This window comes from Lynx rufus, unplaced genomic scaffold, assembly GCF_022079265.1.
Source record: "Lynx rufus isolate CCGP_SWC_20201006 ecotype Redwood Valley unplaced genomic scaffold, mLynRuf1.p SCAF_14, whole genome shotgun sequence".
NCBI lineage: Eukaryota > Metazoa > Chordata > Mammalia > Carnivora > Felidae > Lynx > Lynx rufus.
The window spans coordinates 56,344,421-56,360,538 of NW_025814828.1; positions in this window are offsets into that span (position 1 = coordinate 56,344,421).

Genomic DNA, 16,118 nt, shown 5'->3' on the forward strand with positions numbered 1-16,118 from the left:
GCCTTCCCACCCCAGCTAATACGCCAGATCCCCAGCATCACAAGCCTGGCAGTGTCCAAGTAGCCCAGACGGGCCACGCCACACCACAGTGAATCCCGCCCCTAGGAGAGGGGAAGAGAAGGCACACACCAGTCTGACTGTGGCCCCAGCGGTGGGCTGGGGGCAGACATCAGGTCAGACTGCGGCCCCTCCCACCAACTCCAGTTATACACCACAGCACAGGGGAAGTGCCCTGCAGGCCCTCACCACACCAGGGACTATCCAAAATGACCAAGCGGAAGAATTCCCCTCAGAAGAATCTCCAGGAAATAACAACAGCTAATGAGCTGATCAAAAAGGATTTAAATAATATAACAGAAAGTGAATTTAGAATAATAGTCATAAAATTAATCGCTGGGCTGGAAAACAGCATACAGGACAGCAGAGAATCTCTTGCTACAGACATCAGGGGACTAAGGAACAGTCACGAGGAGCTGAAAAACGCTTTAAAGGAAATGGAAAACAAAATGCAAACCACCACGGCTCGGATGGAAGAGGCAGAGGAGAGAATAGGTGAACTAGAAGATAAAGTTATGGAAAAAGAGGAAGCTGAGAAAAAGAGAGATAAAAAAATCCAGGAGTATGAGGGGAAAATGAGAGAACGAAGTGATACACTAAAAAGAAATAATATACGCATAATTGGTATCCCAGAGGAGGAAGAGAGAGGGAAAGGTGCTGAAGGGGTACTTGAAGAAATAATAGCTGAGAACTTCCCTGAACTGGGGAAGGAAAAAGGCATTGAAATCCAAGAGGCACAGAGAACTCCCTTCAGACGTAACTTGAATCGATCTTCTGCACGACATATCATAGTGAAACTGGCAAAATACAAGGATAAAGAGAAAATTCTGAAAGCAGCAAGGGGTAAACGTGCCCTCACATATAAAGGGAGACCTATAAGACTCGTGACTGATCTCTCTTTTGAAACTTGGCAGGCCAGAAAGAATTGGCACGAGATTTTCAGGGTGCTAGACAGCAAAAATATGCAGCCTAGAATCCTTTATCCAGCAAGTCTGTCATTTAGAATAGAAGGAGAGATAAAGGTCTTCCCAAACAAACAAAAACTGAAGGAATTTGTCACCACTAAACCAGCCCTACAAGAGATCCTAAGGGGGACCCTGTGAGACAAAGTACCAGAGACATCACTACAAGCATAAAACATACAGACATCACAATGACTCTAAACCCGTATCTTTCTATAATAATACTGAATGTAAATGGATTAAATGCGCCAACCAAAAGACATAGGGTATCAGAATGGATAAAAAAACAAGACCCATCTATTTGCTGTCTACAAGAGACTCATTTTAGACCTGAGGACACCTTTAGATTCAGAGTGAGGGGATGGAGAACTATTTATCATGCTACTGGAAGCCAGAAGAAAGCTGGAGTAGCCATACTTATATCAGACAAACTAGACTTTAAATTAAAGGCTGTAACAAGAGATGAAGAAGGACATTATATAATAGTTACAGGGTCTATCCATCAGGAAGAGCTAACAATTATAAATGTCTATGCGCCGAATACCGGAGCCCCCAATATATAAAACAATTACTCCTAAACATAAGCAACCTTATTGATAAGAATGTGGTAATTGCTGGGGACTTTAACACCCCACTTACAGAAATGGATAGATCATCTAGACACACGGTCAATAAAGAAACAAGGGCCCTGAATGAGACACTGGATCAGATGGACTTGACAGATATATTTAGAACTCTGCATCCTAAAGCAACAGAATATACTTTCTTCTCGAGTGCACATGGAACATTCTCCAAGATAGATCATATACTGGGTCACAAAACAGCCCTTCATAAGTTTACAAGAATTGAAATTATACCATGCATACTTTCAGACCACAATGCTATGAAGCTTGAAATCAACCACAGGAAAAAGTCTGGAAAACCTCCAAAAGCATGGAGGTTAAAGAACACCCTACTAACGAATGAGTGGGTCAACCAGGCAATTAGAGAAGAAATCAAAAAATATATGGAAACAAATGAAAATGAAAATACAACAATCCAAACGCTTTGGGACGCAGCGAAGGCAGTCCTGAGAGGAAAATACATTGCAATCCAGGCCTATCTCAAGAAACAAGAAAAATCCCAAATACAAAATCTAACAGCACACCTAAAGGAAATAGAAGCAGAACAGCAAAGGCAGCCTAAACCCAGCAGAAGAAGAGAAATAATAAAGATTAGAGCAGAAATAAACAATATAGAATCTAAAAAAACTGTAGAGCAGATCAACGAAACCAAGAGTTGGTTTTTTGAAAAAATAAACAAAATTGACAAACCTCTAGCCAGGCTTCTCAAAAAGAAAAGGGAGATGACCCAAATAGATAAAATCATGAATGGAAATGGAATTATTACAACCAATCCCTCAGAGATACAAACAATTATCAGGGAATACTATGAAAAATTATATGCCAACAAATTGGACAACCTGGAAGAAATGGACAAATTCCTGAACACCCACACTCTTCCAAAACTCAATCAGGAGGAAATAGAAAGCTTGAACAGACCCATAACCAGCGAAGAAATTGAATCGGTTATCAAAAATCTCCCAACAAATAAGAGTCCAGGACCAGATGGCTTCCCAGGGGAGTTCTACCAGACGTTTAAAGCAGAGATAATACCTATCCTTCTCAAGCTATTCCAAGAAATAGAAAGGGAAGGAAAACTTCCAGACTCATTCTATGAAGCCAGTATTACTTTGATTACTAAACCCGACAGAGACCCAGTAAGAAAAGAGAACTACAGGCCAATATCCCTGATGAATATGGATGCCAAAATTCTCAAGGAGATACTAGCAAATCGAATTCAACAGCATATAAAAAGAATGATTCACCATGATCAAGTGGGATTCATTCCTGGGATGCAGGGCTGGTTCAACATTCGCAAATCAATCAACGTGATACACCACATTAACAAAAAAAAAGAGAAGAACCATATGATCCTGTCAATCGATGCAGAAAAGGCCTTTGACAAAATCCAGCACCCTTTCTTAATAAAAACCCTTGAGAAAGTCGGGATAGAAGGAACATACTTAAAGATCATAAAAGCCATTTATGAAAAGCCCACAGCCAACATCATCCTCAACGGGGAAAAACTGAGAGCTTTTTCCCTGAGATCAGAAACACGACAGGGATGCCCACTCTCACCGTTGTTGTTTAACATAGTGCTGGAAGTGCTAGCATCAGCAATCAGACAACAAAAGGAAATCAAAGGCATCAAAATTGGCAAAGATGAAGTCAAGCTTTCGCTTTTTGCAGATGACATGATATTATACATGGAAAATCCGATAGACTCCACCAGAAGTCTGCTAGAACTGATAGATGAATTCAGCAAAGTTGCAGGATACAAAATCAATGTACAGAAATCAGTTGCATTCTTATACACTAACAATGAAGCAACAGAAAGACAAATAAAGAAACTGATCCCATTCACAATTGCACCAAGAAGCATAAAATACCTAGGAATAAATCTAACCAAAGATGTAAAGGATCTGTATGCTGAAAACTATAGAAAGCTTATGAAGGTAATTGAAGAAGATTTAAAGAAATGGAAAGACATTCCCTGCTCATGGATTGGAAAAATAAATATTGTCAAAATGTCAATACTACCCAAAGCTATCTACACATTCAATGCAATCCCAATCAAAATTGCACCAGCATTCTTCTCGAAACTAGAACAAGCAATCCTAAAATTCATATGGAACCACAAAAGGCCCCGAATAGCCAAAGGAATTTTGAAGAAGAAGACCAAAGCAGGAGGCATCACAGTCCCAGACTTCAGCCTCTACTACAAAGCTGTCATCATCAAGACAGCATGGTATTGGCACAAAAACAGACACACAGACCAATGGAATAGAATAGAAACCCCAGAACTAGACCCACAAACATATGGCCAACTCATCTTTGACAAAGCAGGAAAGAACATCCAATGGAAAAAAGACAGCCTCTTTAACAAATGGTGCTGGGAGAACTGGACAGCAACATGCAGAAGGTTGAAACTAGACCGCTTTCTCACACCATTTACAAAAATAAACTCAAAATGGATAAAGGACCTAAATGTGAGACAGGAAACTATCAGAACCTTAGAGGAGAAAGCAGGAAAAGACCTCTCTGACCTCAGCCGTAGCAATCTCTTACTCGACACATCCCCAAAGGCAAGGGAATTAAAAGCAAAAGTGAATTACTGGGACCTTATGAAGATAAAAAGCTTCTGCACAGCAAAGGAAACAACCAACAAAAATAAAAGGCAACCAACGGAATGGGAAAAGATATTTGCAAATGACATATCGGACAAAGGTCTAGTATCTAAAATCTATAAAGAGCTGACCAAACTCCACACCAGAAAAACAAATAACCCAGTGAAGAAATGGGCAGAAAACATGAATAGACACTTCTCTAAAGAAGACATCCAGATGGCCAACAGGCACATGAAAAGATGTTCAGCGTCGCTCCTTATCAGGGAAACACAAATCAAAACCACACTCAGGTATCACCTCACGCCAGTCAGAGTGGCCAAAATGAACAAATCAGGAGACTATAGATGCTGGAGAGGATGTGGAGAAACGGGAAACCTCTTGCACTGTTGGTGGGAATGCAAATTGGTGCAGCCGCTCTGGAAAGCAGTGTGGAGGTTCCTCAGAAAATTAAAAATAGACCTACCCTATGACCCAGCAATAGCACTGCTAGGAATCTACCCAAGGGATACAGGAGTACTGATGCATAGGGGCACTTGTACCCCAATGTTCATAGCAGCACTCTCAACAATAGCCAAATTATGGAAAGAGCCTAAATGTCCATCAACTGATGAATGGATAAAGAAATTGTGGTTTATATACACAATGGAATACTACGTGGCAATGAGAAAAAATGAAATATGGCCTTTTGTAGCAACGTGGATGGAACTGGAGAGTGTAATGCTAAGTGAAATAAGCCATACAGAGAAAGACAGATACCATATGGTTTCACTCTTATGTGGATCCTGCGAAACTTAACAGGAACCCATGGGGGAGGGGAAGGAAAAAAAAAAAAAAAAAAAAAGGACGTTAGAGTGGGAGAGAGCCAAAGCATAAGAGACTGTTAAAAACTGAGAACAAACTGAGGGTTGATGGGGGGTGGGAGGGAGGGGCGGGTGGGTGATGGGTATTGAGGAGGGCACCTTTTGGGATGAGCACTGGGTGTTGTATGGAAACCAATTTGTCAATAAACTTCATATAAAAAAAAATACCAACAGCATTTTTCAAAGAACTAGAACCAACAATCCTAAAGTGTTGGAGCCACAAAAGACCCCAAAGAGCCAAAGCAATCTTGAGAAAGAAAAACAAAGCTGGAAGGATCACAATTCTTGTCTTCAAATTGTATCAAAATTCTATAGTAATAAAAATAATGTGGTATTAGCACAAAAATAGACACAGAGAACAATGGAACAGAGTACAAAACCCCATAAATGAATCCACAAATTTATGGCCAATTAGTCTTTGACAAGGCAGAAAATAATAATCAATGGGAAAAAGATAGTCCCTTCAACAATTGATGCTGGCAAAACTGGAGAGACACTTGCAAAAGAAGGAATTTGGACCACTTTCTTCCACCACACACAAAAACAAATTCAAAATAATGAAAGATTTAAATGTGAGACCTGGAACCTTAAAAATCCTAGAAGGGAGCAACAGCAGTTACCTCCTTCACATTGGTCATAGCAACTTTGTCCTAGAAATATCTCCTGACACAAGAGAAACAAAAGCAAAAATAACTATTGGGACATCAACAAAATAAAATCTTCTGCACAGTGAAAGAAACAATCAACTCAACTAGAAGGTGACCTATGAAATGGGAGAAGATATTTGCAAATGACCTATCTTATAAACTGTTAATATCCAAAATATAGAAAGGACTTATAAAACTCAACACCCCAAAAACAAAAAATCTGATTAAAATATAGGTAGAAGACATGGACATTTTTTCCAAAGAAGACATATAAGTAACCAAAAGATACAGGAAAAGATGTTCACCATCACTTACCATCAGGGAAATGCAAAACAAACTACAATGATGTATCATCTCACACCTGTCTAATGGTTAAAATCAACAACACAAGAAACAACAGGTGTTGGCAAAGATGTGTAGGAAAAAGTAAAACTCGTACACTGTTGCTGGGAATGCAAACTGGTACAGCCACTTGGAACAGTATGGAGTCTCCTTAGATTGTTAAACCACGCTGGGATGCCTGTCTGGCTCAGTCAGAAGGGCATGCACTCTTGATCTCAGATTGATAATTTCAAGCCCCACATTCAGTGCAGAGATTACTTATCTTTAAAAAAATAGTATGACCCTATGATCCATCAAACATTGTACTGAGTATTTACCCAAAGAATACAAAGATAATCATTCAAGGAGATACATGTACCCTTATGTTTATTGCAGCATTATTTACAATAGTCAAAGTTTGAAGCATCCCAACTGTTCATAAATTGATGAATGGATAAAAAAGAATATATATAGCTGAATAATATTCAGCTATGAAAGAATGAAATCTTGACATTTGCAATGACATGGATGGAGCTAGAGAGTATTATGCTTGCCCATTCCTTTGTTCCAAGCGTGTTCTCTCTGTGAATGCTGCCTCTCTGGGACACACTCTGAGATAGGCAAGTAACCTCTCTAATGTGTGCTCCAGGTGCTTTTCAAATGGCTGTTTCCATGCTATATGTATGTGGGCTGTTTTCCTGAGGTGTTTCCAAGAACAACACAATGCCCTTCAGTTTCTATCTGAGCCACACCCGCTTACCTTTAGAATTCCAGGCTTTAAGCTCTGCTTGTTGGCAGAATTCATGAAATTCAGCCCTTCTTGCTATCCAAGTGAATCGCTATGGAAATTCCTTTTCCCTTGTGTTAGTCTGTCTCTTACAGTTCCCTGTGTCTGCAGCTCTCTCCCCATCACAGTGCCCACGATCCATTTCTCTCCCAAACTCTGTCTCAGCACTTCATATTTCTTATTTATTTTTAGTTGTGGAGTGTGTTCTGCAAGTCTTCAGGCCAATTTATGGGATATTTAGGATGATTTGATAGTTATCTAGTTGTATTCATGGGACAAGGTGAGCCTAGAATCCTCCTACTCCACCACCATCTTTCCCTCAAGCCAAAATCTTATTTAAATAAACAATATCTTGGGTGCCTGGGTGGCTCAGTTTGTTAAGCATCTGACTTGATTTCAGCTCAGGTCATGATCTCACAGTTTGTGGATTTGAACCGTACATCGGTCTCTGCAGTGACAGTGTGGAGCCTGCTTGGGTTTCTACCTGTCTTCACTATTTGCCTCCCACCCTGCTCGTGCTCTCTCTCTCTCTCTTTTTTTTTTCTCAAAATAAATAAATAAACTTAAAAAAAGAAACAATAGATGAAAACTTTCATAGCCTTGGGAAGAAAATAGATAATCCTGTTTCTGGGAGCACAGAATTCCAAAAAAGTGAACCCAAAGGGGTCCACACAAATACACATAATTAAAACATCAACGACTGAACATAGACAGGATTTTAAAAACAGCAAGTGAGAAAAAAATAATTATGTACAAGAGAAAACATAAACGTCTATGAGCTCATTTTTCAGCAGGAACTTTACAAGCCAAAAGGGAGTGGCATAATATATTTAAAATGTTGAAAGGAAAAAAGTAATATAAAAAATACTCTACACAGAAAGGTTTTCAGAATTAAATGAAATAAAGAAATTCCCAATCAAAACTTGAAGTAGTTTATCACCACTAAGCTTCTCTTACAATAAATGTTAAGTCAGCTTAAAGAAAAGGCCACAAACAGACATAAATACATTGTGAATATAAAATATACAATATAACAATAGGGATATAAAATCTGAAGTAGGGAGTATAATAGATTTTTTAAATGCATTGAATATAAATTATTGTCAAATTTATATGCCCTGTTATATATTTAGGCTGTTACATATGAACATTATGGTAACCCCAAACCCCAAACCTATAATACATAGGAAAAAAAACATAAAAAGAAAGCCAAATGGCAGAAACTCATTAAACTAAAGGGTGAGAGCAAGAAAAGAAAAGAACCTATAATAATTACAAAATCAAACAGAAAATAATTAACAAAATGGCAATAAGTACATATATATCAATAATTACTTTAATTTGTATGGTCTAAATGGTCCAATGGGGGGGGGGAAAGCTAAGTGGAGAAATGGATAAATGAACAAGACTCATTTACATTCTGCCTACAAGACAATAACTTCTGACTTCAAGACACATACAGACTGAAAGTGAAATAATGAAAAAAATATATTCCATAAAAATAGAAGCAAAAAACCCAGTGAGGTAGCAATACTTATATCAGAAAATATAAACTTTAAAACGAAGACTGTAACAAGAAAAAGAAAGGCATTTCAAAATGATGAATGAATTCAACAAAAGTATGTAAGAATTGCAAATATCTATGCACTCAACATGGTAGTACATAGATATATGGAAAAAATATTAATAGATCTAAAGAGGGAAATTGAATGTAATACAAGGATAGTAGGGAACTTGAACATACCACTTACATGAATAGATAGACATCTAGGCAGAAAATCAATAAGTAAAGAGTGTCTTTAAATGACACATCAAACCATATGGACATAACATATATGCAGAGAACATTCTATTCCCAAACAACAGAGCACACATTCTTTTCAAGAGCTTGGGAATATTCTCAAAAATAAAGCACATGCTAGACTAAAAGTCTAAATTAATTTAAGAAGATTTAAATAATATATATATATATTTTTAGGACAGAATGGTAGGAAACTAGAAACCAATCAGACACACACACACACACACACACACACACACACATACACAGAGACCTTGAAAAAAAAAACACCTTGAAAAACCACTATCACATTGAAGGTAAACAAGATGGTAGTAAAACAAAATATGGGTCAATGTACAAACCAAAGAATAAATTTTAAAAATACATGCAGACAAAGGAAAATGAAAATACAATAATTCAAAATCTTTGGAATGCAATAAAAACAGTTCTAAGAGGGAAATTTATAGTGCTACAAGCTTACCACATACACGCAAAAGCAAAGAATCTTAAATAAGTAAACTAACCTTACTCCTAAAGGAACAGAAAAAGAAGTATAAACAAAGCTCAGGGTCAGAGGAAGGAAGGAAATAATAAAGATTAGGACATAAATAAATTACATAGAAACTTTAAAAAAATCGATACAAAAGCTAATTCTCTGAAAACACAAATGAAAGCGATAAATCATTGAGGAAAAAAAGAGAGAAGACCCAAACAAAATGAGTAATAAAAAGAATTAATAACTGGCATTACAGAAATATAACAGACTCTAAAAGACTACTATGAAGAATTATATGCCAACAAAGTGGACAACACAGAAGAAATGGATACATTTCTAGAAATATTTAGTCTTCCAAAGCTAAGTCAAGAAGAAATAGAAAGTCTGAGGTGACCAATAACTACCAACAGAATCAATTCAATAATAAAAAAAAAACTATGAGCAAAAGTACAGGACCAGATCATTCACAAGTGAATTCTACAAAACACTTAAAGAAAAGCTCATGCCTATTCTTCTCAATATATTCCAAAAAATAGAAGAGTAAGGAGGCCATGAGGCCAGATTTACCCTGATACCAAGATCAAACACACTAAAAAAATATATATATATAGGCCAATATCCCTGAAGTACACAGATGCAAGTATTCTCAACAAAATATTAGTAAACTACATTCAAAAATACGTTAAAAAGATAACTCACCAAAATCAGTGGGATTTATCCCAGGGATGTAAGGATCAATTAACATGATATACCATATTGAGAAAACCAAGGATAAATATCATATGATTACCTCAATAGATGCAAAAAAAAAAAGCATTTGCCAAGTTTCAACATCCATTCATGAAAAAAATTCCACAAAGTTTAGAAGAAACAGACTTAAATATAATAAAAGCCATATATTAAAAAAAAATCATGGCTAACATCATGGGTTAACCCTAACCCTAACCCTAACCCTAACCCTAACCCTAACCCTATTCAGTGGTCAACAGTACCCTATGATGGCTAACATCATAGAGTTAACCCTAACCCTAACCCTAACCCTAACCCTAACCCTAACCCTATTCAATGGTCAACAGTACAGAACAGTACAACAAAAAGATATAAAAATTATAAATATCTATACACCCAAAAATGGAACACCCAAATACATAAAACAGTTCATAACAAACCTAAATAAAATAATTGATAATAATGCAATAATAGTAGAGGATTTTAAGTTCACATTACATCAATGGATAGAAATCCAAATGGAAAATTAACAAGGAGACCAAGACTTTGAATGGCATATTGGAGCAGATGGATCTAGCAGATATATTCAGAACATTCCATCCTAAAACAGAAGAATACAAATTATTTCCAAGTGCATATAAAACATTATCCAGGATAGGTCACATTTTAGGTCACAAAACAAGTCTCAACAAATTAAAAAAACATTGAAGTTACACCATGCATCTTTTCTGACCACAAACACTTATGAAACTAGAAATCAACCACAAGAAAAAAGCTGGATAGCGCACAAAAAACATGGAGTTTAATAACATGCTACTAAACCCTGAATAGGTCAATTAAGAAATCAGAGAGGAAATAAAAAGCTTAGAAAGAAATGAAAACAAAAGCACAAGAGTCCAAAATCTTTGGGATACAGCAAATGTATTTCTAAGAGGAAACTTTATAGCAATTCAGACCTACATCAAGAAGCAAGAAAAATCCCAAATAAACAGCTTAACCTTACATCAAAAGAAGTAGAAAAAGAACAACAAAATGGCCCAAACTAGTAGAAGGGATGAAATAATAAAAGACCAGAAACAAACTTAATATAAACAAAAACAAAAACCTTAGAAATGATCAATGAGACCTGGAGCTGGTTCTTTGAAAGGATCAACAAAATCAATAAATGATTAGCCAGCCTCATAAAGAGAAAGAGACAGAGAGAGAGAGAGAGAGAGAGAGAGAGAGAGAGAGAGATTGAGAGAGGACTCAAATAATAAAATCAGAAAAGGAGAGGAATAACAACTGACACCACAAAATACAAAATATTGTAAAATAATATTATGGAAAATTATATGTCAACAAATTGGACAAACTAGAAGAAATGGAAAAATTTCTAGAAACATATAACCTCCTAAAATTGAATTTGAAAGAAATAAATAATTTGAACAAATAATTGAACCAAGGGCCAGAGAGTTTCACAGGCGAATTCTGTCAAACATTTAAATAAGTATTAATAATGATGTTTCTGCACTATTCAAAAAAATTAATAAAAGAGGAAGGAAAACTTCCTGATTCATTCTATAATGCCAACATTACCCTGATACCAAAATCTGATAAACACCACAATAAAACAGAACTACAGACCAATAACTCTGATGAACATAGAAGCAAAAATCCTCAATAAAATGTTAGCAAACGGAATCCAATGATACATTTAAAAAATAATTCACCACGATTGGGGTACCTGGGTGGCTCAGTCTGTTAAGTGTCCAACTTCAGCTCAGGTCATGATCTCATGGTTCGTGAGTTTGAGCCCCATGTCAGGGCTCTGTGCTGACAGCTCAGAGACTGGAGCCTGATTCAGATTCTGTGTCTCCCTCTCTCTCTACCCCTCCCTGGTTCATGCTTTGTCTCTCACTACCTCAAAAATAAATAAAAACATTTTAAAAAATAATTAACCATGATTAATTGAGATTTATCTGTAGGATGCAAGGGTGGTTCAATATACTTGGGTCAATCAATGTGACACATCACATTTATAAAAGAAAGGTTAAAAACTATATGATCATTTCTATAGATGTAGAAAAAGCATTTGACAAAATACAACACCCATTCATGCTAAAATCCTCAACAAAGTAGGATTCAAGGGAACATACCTCAACATAATTAAGGCCACATGTGAAAAACCCACAGATAACATCATGCTCAATGATGAAAAACAGTGTTTCCCCTAAAGTCAGGAACATGACAGGTATGTCCACTTTCACTACCATTATTTACCATTGTACTGGAAGTCCTAACCACAGCAATCAGAGAAGAGGAAGGGGAGGAAAGACATCCAAATAGGTAAAGAAGAAGGAAAAAAATCATTATTTGAAGATGACATAATGCTATATATAGAAAAACCTAAAGACTCCACCAAAAAACTCTGAGAACTGATAAATGAATTCCGTGATATTGCAGTATAGAAAATCAATGCACAGAAAATTAATGCACATTTTATATACTAATAATGAAATAATAGGAAGAGAAATTAAGGGGGTGCATGAGTGGCTAAGTCAGTTGAGCGTCTGATTCTTGATTTTGGCTTGGATCATGATCCCAGGGTCATGGGATTGAGCCCCATGTGGGGCTACATGCTGACCATGGAGCCTGCTGGGATTCTCAATCTCTCTCTGTCTCTCTCTCTCTCTCTCTCTCTCTCTCTCTCTCTCTCCCTCTGTCCTTATCCTCTACTTACTTGCTCTGTCTCTCAAGTGAAAAAAAAGAGAGAGATTAAGAAAGCAATACCATTCACAATTGCACCAAAGATAATAAAATACCTAGGAATAAATCTAACCAATGAGGTGGAAAATGTGTACTTTGAAAAGTATAAAACTTTGATGAAATATATTGAAGAATAGGTAAACAAATTGAAAGACATTCCATGCTCATGGATTGGAAGGATAAATACTGCTAAATGTCCATACTAATGAAAGCAAACTACAGATTTAATGCAATCCTTATCAAAATATCATTTGTGCCAGAACTAGAACAAACCATCTTCAAAGTTAAGGGAACCTAAGAAAATCCCAAATAGTTTAAAAACAAAAAACAAAGGCATCACAATTCCAGATTTCCAAAGCTATAATAATCTAAACAGTATGGTACTGGCACAAAAATTGACACATAGATGAATGGAATAGAATAGAAATCTCAGAAATATACCCATGCTTATATGGTTTATTAATCTTTGGCTAGGGAGGAAAGAATATGCAATGGGAGAAAGATGGCCTTTTCAACAAATCGTCTTGGGAGAACTAGATAACTTCATGCAAAAGAATAAAACTAGACCAATGAGTTACAGCATACACAAAGAAACTAAAAATGCATTAAAGACCTAAATGTGAGAACTGAAACCACAAAAAATCCTAGGAAAGAGCACAGACAACAACTTCTCTGACATTAGATAGAGTAACATTTAAATTTTTTTAACATTTATGTATTTTTGAGAGACTGAGTGCAAGCAGGGGGTGGGACAGAGAGAGAGGGAGACAGAATCCAAAGCAGGCTCCAGGCTCTGAGCTGTCAGCACAGAGCCTGACCTGGGGCTTGAACTCATGAGCTGTGAGATCATGACCTGAGCTGAAGTCGGATGCCTAACCGATGGATCCTCCCAGGTGCCTCGGATATAGTAACATTTTTAGACATTTCTGCTGAGGCAAGGGAAACAATAGCAAAAATAAACTTTTGTGACTTTATAAAAAAAAAAAAAAAGCTCCTGCACAGCAAAGGAAACAATTAATGAAACTAAAGCAAACCTACTGAATGGGAGAAGATATTGACAAATGATATCCCTGATAAAGGGTTAGTATCCAAAATATTTAATGAACGTATAGAACTCAACACCTAAAAATAAATAATTAAAAATGGACAGAAGACATGAACAGGAAGTTCTCCAAAAGGACATCCAGTCGGACAACAGACACATGAATAAATGTTCAACATCACTGATCATTATGGAAATGCAAATCAAAACTACAATATGATATCACCTCATACCTGTCAAAATGGCTAACATTTTTAAAAAGGAAGAAAAAGAAAAAAGCAAGTGTTGGAGAGGATGTGAGATATAGGAACCTTCATGGCCTATTGATGAGAGTGAAAACTGGTGCAGCCACTGTGGAAGACATTATGGAAGTTTCTCAAAAAGTTAAAAATGAAACTCCTCTACGGTCCAGTAATTGTACTACTAGTATGGATCCACATAATACAAAAACAGTTGGGGCACTTGTGTGGCTCAGTGAGTTAAACATCCAACTCTTGATTTTGGCTCATCTCATGACTTCATGGTTCATGGGATCAAACTTTGCCTCAATATTAGGCTTGGTGCTGACAGTACAAAGCCTGCTTGGGATTCTCTATCCCTCTTTCTGTGGCCCTCCCCCTACTCATGTGCACTCTCTTTCTCTGTCTCTGTCTCTCTCAAAATAAAATAAACTTAAAAAAAAAAGATTACAAAAACAGTATTTCAAAGGGATACATGCATATCCATGTTTATTGCAGCCTTATGAAAATTAGCCTAATTATTGATGATGAATGAAATATTATTCAGGAATAAAAAGAATGAAATCTTGCCATTTGCAACAAAATGGATAGATCTACAGCTTATAATTCAATGTGAAATTAGTAAGAGGAAAAAAATACTATATGACTTAACTCATATGTGAAATTTAACAAAACAAAACAGAAAGAAAAGAAAAAAAAATAAGTAGAGAGACAAACCAAGAAATAGACTTTTAATTATAGAGAAAAAAATGATAATTACCAAAGGGGAGATGGGTGGAGGAATATGTGAAATAGGTGATGAAGACTAGAGAGTACACTTATTATTATGAGCACTGAGTAATGTATAGAATTGTTGAATCACTATATTGTTAACACTATACTGCAATTAAAATTTATTTTAAAAGATGTAAAATAAGACAACATATACAAAAAATGTGAAAAGGGGAATGAAAAGAGAGGGAGAGAAGGGGAAAAAGATCAAGAAATAAGTTATTTTACACTTACTGTGTTTTTTGATGTGTTTGAAATTAAATGACCATCTAATGAATATATATTTCTCTATACTTAGGATGTTATAATAACCCCAAAGCATATAATAGATACACAAAAAATTAAAAAGAAATAAAACCAAAATAAAAGTTCAGAAAGTCATCATTCACAATGAAAGAAAGAAGAGGAAAGACAGAGAGGAACTACAAAAACAAGCAGAAAACAAATAAAGTTGCAGTAAGTACATATCCATCAATAATCACTTAAAATGTAAATGGTCTAAGTGCTCCAATGAAAAGATAGGGTAGCATAATGAATAGAGAATAAGACTTATCTATATACAGTCTAGAAGAGACACACATCAGACCCAAAGTCACATACAGACTGAACGTGTAGAGATGGAAAAACATTCACTATGCAAATGGAAGTTAAAAAAAAGTCCAGGGTAGCAATACTTACATCAAACAAAATAGACTTTAAAACAAAGACTGTATCAAGGGACAAATAATGAAATTATCCAATGATAAAGGGATCAATCCAACAAGAGGGAAAACAATTGCAAATATCTATGTGCACAATGCTGGAGCACAAAAATACATGAAGCAAATATTAATAGACATACAGAGAAAACTTGAATGTAATACAATAATATTAGGGGACTTTAACACTCCAAATACATCAATGGATAGATCATCCAGGCAGAAAATCACTACAGAAACAAAGCCATTTTACCAGATGGAGATAACAAATCTATAAAAAAAATTCAAAAAATTCCATCCCAAAATGGAAGAATACACATTCTTTTTTTCCCTAATGTTATTTAAATCAAAGTTAGTTAACATGTAGTGTAATAATGGTTTCAGGAATAGAATTTAGTGATTCATCACTTACATATAACATCCAGTGCTAATCCCAACAAGTGCCGTTCTTAAGGCCCATCATGCATTTAGCCCATTCTTCCACCCACCTCCCCTGTAGAAACCCTCAGTTTGTTCTCTCTATTTAAGAGTATCTTATGGTTGCCTCCCTCTCTGATTTTAGGTGAGTTTCCCTCCCTTCCCCTATGTTCATCTGTTGTGTTTCTTAAATTCCACATATGAGTGAAATCATATATTTATCTGTCCCTGTCTGACTTATTTCACTTATCATAATACATTCTAATTCCATCATGTTGCTGCAAATGGCAAGATTTCATTCTTTTTGATAACTGAGTAATATTCATATATGTATA